This window comes from Electrona antarctica (genome assembly GCF_951216825.1).
Source record: "Electrona antarctica genome assembly, chromosome: 4".
NCBI lineage: Eukaryota > Metazoa > Chordata > Actinopteri > Myctophiformes > Myctophidae > Electrona > Electrona antarctica.
Window position 1 is genome coordinate 13348319 of NC_136809.1, and position 9201 is coordinate 13357519.

General features: G+C 43.5%; 1 protein-coding gene across 7 annotated transcripts in view; it reads left to right on the forward strand.

The window, feature by feature from the left end:
* caly (calcyon neuron-specific vesicular protein) overlaps positions 1-9201 on the forward strand; it is a 144041-nt gene that overhangs the window by 47936 nt on the left and 86904 nt on the right. The gene's annotated exons all lie outside the window — the stretch shown is intronic.

The window sequence follows — 9201 nt, forward strand, 5'->3', positions numbered from 1 at the left end:
AAAAATACCTCTAAGTACCCCATAAAAAGAGGAAACCACCAGGAAGAAGGATTGTCCAGTCAGCAGAATATGATTAATGTCTATTCATTTTCAGATCAGAGAGACAGAACAGATCCACATACAGCCAAATTACAAAAAACTCTCCCCCTGTGCGACAAACTGCACAGGGTTCTCTCTCTCGAACAATTCATTTCACAGGCATTAATACTGTAGAATACGTCAATTGTTGATACACATTCATTGGCTGAATACACAGTTAGTTTCCGCTATTCCACGCTGGCACTGGTTGTCAAGCGCTCATTGGACCAGCACATGGATGATGAGACTGATATTGTGACAGCTCCCTTAGTTCCGTCATGGAGGGCCATAGACCGGGAAAGCACTGAGGCTGGCGTTGCTATGGCAACCTGAAGATAACATTTCTTTCCCTGCTAGCGGTGAACTCTTAACAGAGAGAAATGCTCTCTCTCACTAGGCCCCAAGGCCACACTGATATCGAAGCAGCTGCATGTAAACTAAAATCAAAACAGCACACTACAGTATGGTGAATTTTGTGGCTACAGGCAGACAGTATGGAGACTGACTAAGATATAAAATCTGAAGGTGGCGTCAGGAAATCCATAATATATATGATATAATAATATAAAGGATAATATAGGTCTGAGATGATTAGGCCTGTGGATGGTGACATGACATAAATAGGATAAGGAGAACAACCCAGAGTAAACAGGCAGTAGGCTAGGAGTACTGATGACAAAAGGGCAAGATGACAAAATATGAACACGGTCTGGGCCAAAGGGAAATTGACAATTCCATCCACCAAACTCCAAAATTATCTATCAGCTACTAACAGGCATGTAGTGAGCAAAACATGAACAGTGACAGGGTGGGGTCACACTGTCACAAAGTGGTAAAGTAAACGTGGGCATGTGTCCATCTTTATGATTACTGTTGTTGTCTTTCACCTGCATGCGACTTCACTCACCTCCACTCAGTGTGGATGGAGCTGTTGTGTTTGTTGTGGTTCCATTTCCAATGTCACCTTTAATCCATCTATCTTGCCCAGCTCTGTTGAAAGAGTCTGTGGTTCTGGTTCTTTTCAAAACTCAACTTTACCAGGCGACTGTAGAGTGCAGCGCTAAAACGGTTCACAGTCAGCAACACCGGAGCAAATACGTCTAGCTGTAACGCGCAGCCAGTAAGCAGCCCAGTTTAAACACTCTCTTTCCGGCGGGCACCGTGAAGGGCCCTTCACAATAAAGCGTCTCCCTTTACCTCCCAATGATGAACTATATTTTACACTGGTTACTATTGACAGGAAATGTAGTCTTAGTCGAGGTAACTTAACAGCATGTGTTTGTGGGAGGGAGAGAGAGAGAGAGAGAGAGAACTATACTATACTATACTATACTATACTATACTATACTATACTATACTATACTATACTATACTATACTATACTATACTATGGTAGGAGCGGCCGCCGGGCCCCCTCTCCTCCGAGTCGCGGGCCCTGATGCGACTGCATCTACTGCTTCTACTATATGTCCACCAGTGAGCCTATACTCCAGAGCTGTGTGTGTGGTGTGTCGGGAGAAGTTGTTCCTGTGTGGCTCTGCTGCCTGCCTGGCAGGAGGAACAGTCAGCGAGAATGCTGTAACCAAAAGGGGAGGTGCTGGCGCGGTGGGGAAGGCAAGGGGAGTGTTGCACGGAAAACTGTGACCCATACATTAATCTGTGTCCCTACCAACATGCATTTCACAAGTGACACGTGATCTGCGGGAAGATGAGTTGTTTTTGACGCAAATTAATTAAATTAAGGTGGTGCAAGCAAATGGTTGGTGTTTGCAAGCAGTGCACATTGAGGCTGGAGGACAGGGCTGTGCGGCGCTAGGTTCCTTGAGGTCCGTGCGCCGTGGCGTTTTGAGACGCCGTCTAAGCCAGGGTTCCCCAATAGGCGGCCCGCGGGCCATTTGCGGCCCGCGGAGCTCCCCCTTTTTTGAGGGGGTCCCAGATATAAATGGCATTAAATGGGGGTCAGTAGCCTATGCATGTCAAACTGGGCATCCTTTTCAAATGGGGTCTTGCCCTGAAAATGAATTTTCAGGGCAAGGCCTCGACCTTGTGCGTGTGGACTCGGCCCCCAGCCTGGTACCCTAGTCAAAATATGGCCCTTGAGGAAAATGAATTGGGGAACCCTGGTCTAAGCCATAGACATATAAAGCTAGACGCCCTTTCCGGCTCTGGAGCATATGTGCTCAAGAGGGGGCAAAACTTTCCTTGCGAAGGAAGGAATCTGGGTCTGTAAGTCCCGGAAAAGATGCGCTGTGATTGGCCAGTAATCACTTGAGTGGCAGCGTGACGTAACGTGCCTTCCACACTTCTGGCGTACTTCCTCTCCCAGTGTAAATTCTTCCGCCCCTCCTTCAACACACATCGCTCCAACGAACTGCAGCAGCCAATGAGGCATCTATGTTTTTTGAGTGGTGCAAACCACTCCAACAACTGGCTTTGTTAGTACCCGTGTGTGTTTGTGCCTGTACGGATGAGCACGGTTGCTATGGTTAGTGTGTGACGTCACTGCACCACTCAGTTCACACGGGTGTGATTTTTTAATATCTATGGATTAAGCGAGCAGCAGTCTTGCTCTGTGCTAAGGAAGTGTACAGACAGACAGCTTTTCTTGAATTTAGATATGATTCCAACATACACATGTCAATTAGATTCAAACTGTGAAATAATACTGAATTCCTGAATTCTTCATACATTATCCTGTACTGTCCAGGTACAGTACAATACATGCAGAAACATTTTGAGGGGCTGTTGCTTCTAGACCAAAGCTCAAAATGCAACTTAAGGCCTTTTCAGATGCGACTGACGCGCCTTAGTAATTAATTTTCAATGAGAGGCGTGAGTTTATTTTGGACAAACAGAGAAGTTGAGGGGCAAGCGTATTTTCCCGGGCGCGTCCCCGTGAAATTGTCGCTCGCGTGCTCGTTTGTGCACCCGCCCATGGGCGACTAGACCTGGATTGTGTTGAGCTTTTTTTCACGTTACGCCCCTCATGAGCAGATGCGCCTGCGTCACTCGCTCCCCATGTGAAATGGCATTTAGTGTGCACTTTGTGTCTGTGCGCGTGTTCATGCATAAGGTTGAATGTTAATCACCTTATCCCACTTTTAAACTCAGGTGACTGTTTGGTCGGAATTAAATCCATTATGTAATGATCTATCTGAGCTACACAATTCCACACCAGAGCCATGCAGCTTTGTCACAACCTATCACAACACACGCACGCTCAAATGCCTCCACATTTAACCATTGCTGGGTACTCTGCCACAGTTATTGGCTTATTATCCCCCTACCAATGTCACATATTGTACAGTAAGTAATACATACAATACAATACCACACACACACACACACACACACACACACACACACACACACACACACACACACACACACACACACACACACACACACACACACACACACACACAGGCCAGTGTACACAGTGTCGTTTATTTGCTAGAAAACAGGTATTATTGAGCGCAAGGTCAACATAAAAGTCAAGGCCGAGATATAATTTTGGATCCAAAAAGAACGTGACTTAACATTTGACACTGAACTTGAATTGCTTCAGTCGCCTCTTAAATCAAACTGAGCACCCCAGAAAACACATTCTTTGATAGCTGAATCATCCAAACCGAGCCGTGTCATGCCATTCAGGCATTCACTATATACCAATTTTATCAGATCTAAGGGCCGAAAAGAAGTAATCAACACTATGTTGACCTTGCTATCATATTTCAGAAACTACAGACATGTATCAATACAAAAATCATATGCAACCTTTGCCACCTTTAATGGTAAATGGTGCATTTATATAGAGCCTTTATCCAAGGCGCTTTACATAGATTGTGCATCAATTCACCCATTCACACACACATTCATACACCGATGGCGGCGGAAACCATGCAAGGCACCAACCTGCACATCAGGAGCAATTTGGGGTTCAGTGTCTTGCTCAATGGTAATGGTACTGATATACTGATAGTCAAAATGAGGGGTCTGGCCCACGGTGTAAATTAATGCTTTGGCACTGGTTAGCCGCAATTTGCAACACTAGATATTTTTTATTATGGGTTGAATCTAGAGTTGCAATACCCTCCATTGACAGCCCATTGATCAAATTGTAATTTCCAATCTACTTGTATTGCTGCTTCCAAACTCCAACACTTAGAAAAATAATCACCTGCATGGAATTTCTTGACAGAAAGTAGCGGTTGATTTTCATGAAACAATTTCGGAAAAAAAATGAAAGAGCATCATTCAAGCTTACCGCTGCAAAGCCTGCAAAGTTTAACGTTGTTTAATACAAGCAGCAGATCGGAAATTTCAATGTGATCAATGGGCTGTCAATGGAGGGTATTGCAACTCTAGATTCAGCCCAATATAAAAAAATCTAATGTTGCAAATTGCGGCTAAGTGATGGTCAAAGAAGCCTCAGAAGCACACTAATAAATATCCCCAATTGAGCTTCATCGTGAGTCATGTCGGTGCTCATAGATAAGGCAATACATTACTTCACTTAGTTTACGACAAAGAAAGATTCCCTGATTCTGTCTCCCTCACGGCCTGTTCTGTAGTGCTGGAACACCGGGGTGGAGACGATGCACTGTAAGTGGGCCCCTGTGGTACAGTAGGTGTTTACACCCAGCGGGTGGTGGCGAGCATGCTGCCTTTATTATTGTTGACAACGGTATAGCTTTACAAGCGTGGCAGCAGCAAGGTGAGATATAGTGGCTGCCAGACACAGATTACTCTGTTTTATTCATTCATCTATGTTTCCCCGACCCCCAAAGAATCCCGTGGGCTGGATTGAACCCCTTCGTCTGTTTGACACAGACTCTAACCTGGAAAAACGGTCACCCATCAACTGTTTACACATCTATTTCAAATGTGTAAATTGTTTTAAGTATTCAAACAAATAATAAAATGAAATGTTAAATATAACCTGACTTTGCCTACTGATGAGCAGCATTAATATGATTTTACGTCTCTAACACTCAATTTGATTGTAAAATACATACACTGTGTGTACAGTACCTGTAGGGTACTGTATATGGTTGGTCATTAAAAAAGGACGTACCGGTACGTACTCTGAGGAGAATATACTGTACTAACCAGAGTTTTTAATTTTTTCATTGTTTTTTGGTAACTGAACAGTTATGGTATTGTTGTTAGATTAGATCGTTTTGATTAACTGTAGCAATTAGAGATGTTTTCAACCTTGATTCTTGTGTTGATGCCTCACTTTCCATCTCTTCCCTTTCAAAAAACAATAAATACAAATGAAACCAGATATTTTATTTTGGCTTTAGCTCGCCATCTATCAAATACAATTACAGAGAATGTTTTAGAGGTATTTTTTAAGAGATTATTGTTGATGAGTGTTCATGAAAGCGTTATTTTTGTGGTACTCAAAGCAAGGCTATTAAGGTATTTGTTAGCTTGTAGAGAGCTCGGTTAATGGAGCTGCATGTCAACAATGGGAAAAATATATATTTTATTATCATTCTGCATAAGTTAATACCATTGTCCACAGCACCTCTCAATCCCACTCATACTTTTATAATAAGTGTGACACCCTGCCATTATTACCACTCTCGTCGTTGTGGTTGTGCCTCATCTTAAATTGAAATATTTGAATAAGAATATACCATTGTTCACAGCATTCCATACTTGCTTGGGCATGTTTTTGATTGATTGATTGAAATATTTATTAACAGTTTGCAGAATTACAGTACATTTCAAGCACAAACTCAATACAAAGGCTGTTAACTGTGAGTGGACGACCCAATTAAGCATTACACTTGTTTACAAGAGGGTCCACCATGTTCAATTCATCAAAACATTTAGAGACGTACAAATAGACACTTCTATATAGACAAAGAACAGAACAGGAATTCATCATAATGGAGGTAAAAAGGGAAAAGAAACATATACAGTGAGGGAAAAAGGGGGGTGGCGGTGGGGGGGATTCAGATTTTACGGGGGCCAGTTTCGAATTGCAGCCATCCGTAGGTGCCCTTTGAGAGCGGTTTTGAAGGAGTCAAGGGATTCGCATGTCTTAATGACTGTTGGTAGGGCGTTCCACATTTTGGTGGCATAGGAGCGAAAATAATTTAGTCCCTTGTTTGTGCCGAATCTGGGTTGTACATGGTTCGTTGCACTCCCTCTGGTGTTGTGGGTGTGGACTTCGTTAACATTAAGGAAGTATCTAGACAGGTACATGGCTATCTTGGTGGTGTATCGAATCTTGTGGACCAGACCCATTGCAAGATGCTGTACTCTGTCGTCGACCCTAAGCCATTCCAGCCTGTCAAAGTGGTCAGGAATTTTAAGGGGTTTTAAGGGGTTTTAAGATAGCAAGTAGTACCGTGGTTCGCTCGTTCAGTTTCATCACCCCATTGCGCAGCAAATATTTAATGGATTACAATAATGTAAAATTCCCCATAATCAGTAACGCGTAGCTGATACTTGTGTCAACCAAACCAGTTTTATTGAAAGGCAATTAAAGGCTAGATGGTAAGGAAGCAATGGGTGTCATTTCCAATGTTATTTCAGTTCCGTGCAAGTCTGTTTAATTAATCCGATTTCCCAAACTTTCGTTTTCGCTTGATACCGTTTCGTAGAGAGGCAATACACTCACAATCTATATACCAAATGAAAGCTCGAACTTCATAGAACATAGCATTTTTTCATTGAGTTGTGACTCAATGAAATGACGAGTGTTCTCGGTGCATCATATGGTTCTGTGCGCGGTGGAGGAAAAAAATGAAAAGCGGCACGTGGGGGGGTTATGGTCGGCACAAGTGAGACTGTGTTGGCCACGGAGTGGATGACAGATAGAGGAGCTGCTGGACACAAAACAACCCCTCTGTATCGAATATAAATGTATTCCAAGCCCAGCAACACGTCACTCTTCCATGGGCCATATTGTAACTTTGTAAGGCAAGATATCACGGGCATAATGGGTAATGGATCTCTTAACCCTTAGAAGATGAAAGACGCCAATTGGCGTCTTCATCAGAATTCCGTAAATGATCAATGACGCCAATTGGCGTCTTCAGCTTTTCTTATTAATCTAACCATATTAACATCCTCCGGAGCGCTGTTTAAACTCCTGAGCTTATATTCCAACTACATTACCCATAAAACCCGTGTCACGTGACACACCGGCATCCTTTGCTATAAAACCTGGCCACCCCCCCGGGATCTGCGTGGGGAAGACAGTTTTGGAGTAGTCTATGGTGCGTGTCGAAAGTGAGTGAGTAGTATTGATTGATTGAGCGAGTTTTATAGCAGTAGTAGTAGTAGTAGTAATAGTAGTAGTAGTAGTAGTAATATTAGTAGTTAGTTGTAGTAATTTAGGTTTATATTTAGTTTAGATTCTTTAGTTAGTAGTCTGTTGTCTGTCTGTCTTTGTCTGTCAAAAAAAAAACCAAAAAAAACCAAAAAAAAGTGTCCGCGTCTTGCCGTCTTATCTGTGTATAGTATAGCTTTAGATCGTTAGTTTAGTGTGTTTATTTTTACCTGTTTAGTGTGTGTCTGTCTGTTGGTTGAGTGTTGGTTTGTCTGTACGTCTTGTTAGTTTATATAGTAGATTACGAGTGTAGTCGGTCAGTAGTCAGTGTCAGAGTGTAGTTCGACATGGCGCCAAAAAAACGCTCCAAGCGTCCATCTCCCCTTCCCTCTACCTCCACTGGTGGTGTGCGCCAAACAACCATGGAGGAACATCTCCGCATGGTCTTCGTCGGGAAGAAGGGCCGGCCCCGTAATCCTGATCCTCTTCCACCTCAGACCGACGAGGAGTTGTCTGGTAGCGACGGAGAGAAGCCAGGAGATGCGGTGGTGCCTCTTGTCCCCCCCGGGCCTGATGCTAAGCCCCTTGTCCCCGATGTCGAGCCTACTGTCGTCCCCGATGTGAAGCTCTTGTCCCCCGTCAAGAAGAAGAGCAGGCAAGCGGCTTCGCCCGGTCCCCAGCCCGGTGGCAGCGGGTTGCAGGATCGCGGCCTTCTCGCATCTACTAGCCCCAAGCCTGCGCCCAGTGTTAGCGGTCCCTCTCCCCGGCCTGGCTCGAGCGACGACACCGTGCTCCGCCGATCTACACGGGTTACGAGGTATTCCAAGGGGTTTGTCGCCCCCCCCCCCCCAATCTTCCTCCGAAGAGGACTTTGAGCCGTTTCGAGACAGCGATGGAGCCGAACCGTCCCCCGATGAGCTCGATGGTAAGAATCTTATTGTCTGAAACATTGTTACGAAAAATGCCAACACATTGTAGCCAACACACATCAAAGCAAAGTGTCCATCATCATCACTGCTACAGCGGTGGAGTCCTAAGCGAACCAATGGGGCTTTCAAATAGATCTGTATTGAGCTTGCATGATGATCAAATGAACGTATTGTACCGTGGTTTATATGCTATATATTATGAGAAATGTTCCATTACTTTTTTCCCCATCTATTCAGTATTGTTTTATCGTTTATTATGATCCCTGTTTTTTTGTATTACTTTTCCGCGCCGCTGGGGGAAGGGTGGTGTAATGCAGGCCGCAAAGCTAAGCTAATTCATTATACTACTAAATCTATATAATATTGCGCTTGCATGATAATCAAAATAGTGTATTGTACCGTGGCTTATAGGCAAAATCATATAAGATGATCGCTAGAAATAAATGATTTGGATGATGTAGCATGCACGATAAAACTATCATATAAAAAATGTATTTTGACGATGACGAAGGTTTTCAGGAGGAGGCCGCCATCATGCGGCATGGCCGCATGATGGCGGCACCTTCGTCAAACCTTCGTCATCGTCAAAATACATTTTTTATATGATAGTTTTATCGTGCATGCTACATCATCCAAATCATTTATTTCTAGCGATCATCTTATATGATTTTGCCTATAAGCCACGGTACAATACACTATTTTGATTATCATGCAAGCGCAATATTATATAGATTTAGTAGTATAATGAATTAGCTTAGCTTTGCGGCCTGCATTACACCACCCTTCCCCCAGCGGCGCGGAAAAGTAATACAAAAAAACAGGGATCATAATAAACGATAAAACAATACTGAATAGATGGGGAAAAAAGTAATGGAACATTTCTCATAATATATAGCATAT